The sequence below is a fragment of the Corvus brachyrhynchos genome, unplaced genomic scaffold (assembly GCF_000691975.1).
Source record: "Corvus brachyrhynchos isolate BGI_N302 unplaced genomic scaffold, ASM69197v1 scaffold1, whole genome shotgun sequence".
Taxonomy (NCBI): domain Eukaryota; kingdom Metazoa; phylum Chordata; class Aves; order Passeriformes; family Corvidae; genus Corvus; species Corvus brachyrhynchos.
In genome coordinates this window covers 8,816,010-8,820,122 of record NW_008237222.1, presented here as the reverse complement: position 1 = coordinate 8,820,122, position 4,113 = coordinate 8,816,010, and positions in this window count along the sequence as shown.

Here is a 4,113-nt window from a genome sequence, read left to right as displayed (position 1 = left end):
CGCAGCCGCCCCCCGCCCCAGCGCCCCGCACCGTGCGGGTGCTGGTGCAGCCCGTGCTGCTTCTCCCGTGCTGCCCGTCCCGCGCGCTTCCCGCTGCTCCTAGCCTACGAAAGGAGCATTCCCACGGCTGGAGCTTTCCGCAGGGCCTGCTGCGGAAGGCGGGGAGGGATGCGGCCCCGCACAGGTCTGGGAGAGCTGTGCGCAGCAGAGGAGCGGTGAGCCTGGGCAGCAGTGAGCCCATCTCCTGGGGAGCTTTTTGCTTCTTGGAACCTCACGTCTCATTTGGGCAGCTCTCAGGCAAAGACACCATGAGCCAGCCAACATCCACCAGCGCTTGCCGAGTGCTGGGCAAACGCGGCTGTTGTGAACCGCCGGGCTGTGTGGAGGGTGCCTTACACCTAATACAGCCAGGTGTATCCAACAGCTTAACACTGCCAAAAGGAACATGGCTTTCTCTTCTAAGGCTCTTGCACCAGCTCCTCAGTACCTTTGGTGAGTTCAGCTCACAACTCTGGCATAGAGCTAACCCAGTGGAAAGAGAAATCCAGGATGACCCTGGGAAGGGTCTGCACAAGTAAGAGGGGGAAACAGCGGAGGGCTTATTGGCAAATTGTTTCTCCTGCGTTTACTTCAGTGTGGGTGTGTGTTGACATGGCTCATCTGCAAACTATGCTGCCTATGAAAATTTGACTTTGTTCAATAAAGTATGTCACATTGCATTAGTTACATCAACCCAGAGAGTGACACCCAATTCTTCTATAAACAAGTAAATATTATAGCTATGTTTTCTTCTGGTAATGAAAGAAGCTCCAATTTATATACGCAGAGAAGAAAGGTAATGCAGTAACAGAAAATACAAGTCTGTCTTGGGACATGGAGCTCTTACTTTGGAGGAGAAAACACTTTATTTAGAGATAAAATTCCCAGGTGACTTTATTTTAGTTCCAGAATAACAACTTTAACAAAGATTAGTTGTTGAAAACCACAAGAAGAGGAGTTAAGACCCACACACCAGGGCAGAATTAAGATACCTCAAACACCCAAGGCTGGCAGTAGTCACTAGGAGAGGTGTGAGCTGTTCCTCCTGTATTTCCTCTGTCACCTGTCCTTTCCATGAGCAGAAGGAAGAAGTAACTGGGTTGTGTAGTAGAAATATATTCATGCTGGGAAGCCAGCTGATGGATATACACCTTTGGGTGAGGTAGGGCGAGTCTGCCTGGATGTGTGGAAATGTGGACCAGTATGTCTTGCTTCAAGCAAGTATATTGTAGGCCATGTCTTCAGTGGAGCAAAGGATTTTTGTCTTTTTTACCCTGGGATGCTGGAGATGAGTGTGAAGTGTACTTAAAAATATGTAAATGAGATATTTTGGTGGTACCTTGCACAGAGTCAGCAATTGTGCTCTTCCTCTGGAGCATGCTAGGAATTTCCCTCAGCTAGGCTTCCCAGTAGTTCCCAGAAATCCTGAACAAGTATGGGAAATTAAATAAGAAAGGGAGGCTACAGCTGAGAGAACCCGACCATGTGAAGCACATTTGAACTGTGTAAAGTGTAGTGACTTAGTGAATCACAGTGTAGAGTTCACAGTCATTACAGTATTTATTAAAAGGACTATTATTGCTGTGTGCCATTAGCACCCCTCCCTCCCTTTTCCATTGTGAATGATTTTACTAGGATGCTGTAAAACTAAGGATACCAAATGGTCAGAACTGAATAATACTTTTGCCAGTTCTAGAAGACGATCTAAAGCTGGTGTTTCTTGTTTGTCTGGCATCCACAATTACTCTTGAATTAGTATGATTTGTTTGGCTTATTATAGAAATATAAAGCACGAAATTCTATTCTCGAAACCAGATGCCAACTCACTGGAGACAGAAAAGTTTTCTGTTCTTCTTATGTGGTCAGGTTGAGGCTATAGTAATGAGCTACATGAAGGAGATGCTGTTTGCCTACAAAGGAGATACTTAAGTTTCCATGTGTAACTTACCACATGCAATAGCACTATCCTATTGGACAAGCTTTGGGATGAAGTCATATTTGTTTTCTTTGTAACTGCATGGACTGCCCCACTAATTTGCTTTTTTAGTCACCTTCAGCACACCTGAGCAGGAAGTGACAGAAGGGTGTCATCACATTCAGTGTCTTTGGCTTCTCCACTGATACTGTCAACACACCAAAACGTTTGAGTCAATTAAAGGTTTAGGCTGAGATACTGATGCATCTCTGAACAATCCATTTCTTCTAGAAACCTGTAATAACCTTAACTTGGATTAACAGTCTGTTATCTGGGTTCTCCTGCAACTTCATGGGAGAGCACCAACCGTGTGTTGGAGCAATGGTGAAGAAACCATCATACTTACAGAGAGCTGAGCTGTAACAGCAAAGTGATTAAACTCCTGCTCTTGCTGTAGGTAAAACTGTTTCCCTTTACACCATCATCCTTCCACTCAATCTGCTTCACGCCTTTCATTATTCAAGGGTTTGCATTTTAAGGAAGTAGAGAGCATCCAAAGGAGGGCAACAAAGATGGTGAAGGGCCTTGAGGGGAAGACATATGAGGAGTGGCTGAGGTCATTTGGTCTCTTCAGCCTGGAGAAGAGGAGCCTGAAGAGAGACCTGATTGCAGTTACAACTTCCTTGTACGGGGAAGAGTAGGGGCAGGCACTGGTCTCTTCTCTGTGGTGATCAGTGACAGGACCTGAGGGAATGGCCTGAAGTTGTGTCAGGGGAGGTTTAGGTTGGATATTACAGAAAGGTTCTTCACCCAGGGGGTGGTTGGGCACTGGAACAGGCTCCCCAGGGAAGTGGTCACAGCACAAAACCTGAGAGAGTTAAGAAGTGTTTGGACAATGCTCTCAGGCACATGGTGTGACTCTTGTGGATGGCCCTGTGCAGGGCCAGGAGTTGGACTCAATGATCCTTGTGTGTCCCTTCCAACTCAGCTGATTCTGTGATTCTGTGATTAAACAGGGAAAAAAAACCCTGACTCTCAAAAAAACCTCCTAAAGCTTTCTAGCAGTCAAGCTTCAGATCAGGGTTTGGGGGTTGTGGGTTGTTTCATTGTTGGTGTTTTTTAGCCCTTATAGTTTCATGTAACTGTTCTACCAAGAGATCTTAAATAATTCCACTAGACTAATATGAGGTGATAGTGTTGCCAGTGTTTGTAGGCAAAAATTATTGCTGAAAAATATTTACATTTCATATTTATACATTTCAAGGCTGCATTTTTGTCTCTTTTAACTTCCAGCTCTAATAGGCATTTTTAAGGGTAGGAGGGAATGGAGGGTGCTAGAGACATTCAAGGTGAAACAGAGTTAAACAAAATTGGAGCTGATCCACACGTGATGTTGTTGTTGGAAAGACTAATGATAGGGATAGGGATAATGAGTGAAGATGGACAGGAGGTCAGGTATGGACTTGCAAAAGAATATAGTGGGAACAAGGGCAGCACTTTAATTTTGGGTTGTGTGTGTAGAAACATCACTGTGTAACATGTAACTCTGTGAATCAGAGAGGCTAGAGAGGTACAAGGTTACCTTAGTTTTAAGGTTAGCAAGTCCTTTGCCTGGTTTTGTTTCCACGGTAGCAGTGTGATTTCCTGCTACTCCAGCGGGGACGGTACCTGGGAAATGGGCTGCAGACTACCAGGAGTGAAGTGTGACGCAGCCGAGGGCTGGATTCTACCGGGACGGCTCACGAAGATTGTCAGAGCGCCAAGGAAATGTGTGTCAGCCGCTGGTCACCTTTGCACTGTTCTAGGTCTTCCACCCCTGGGAGGAGCTCGCACAACTGGGGCTTGCCCTAATCCACGGTTCTGCTTAGGGCTCCGTCTCTGGATTTACGGCGTTTGGACTACCTTCGCTTTCCAAAAGCTGTGTCTGGAAGTGCCCGGGGACCTGCAGCGCTGGAGTTCCCCTCGTGCTCTGGAGCCGTCGCAGGCAGCGATGGATATAGTGGCTCTGCCGAGCTCCGGTGCCGGCACGATGGCGATCCTGCTGCCCTGCAAACACGCGCACCCCACACACCTCTCTTGGCTGTCTTCGAGGTCCCTGCAGCACGGCGAGCCTCGGCCGGCCGTCCCTTGTCCCCAGACTCAGCCCCGAGGCACCGTCC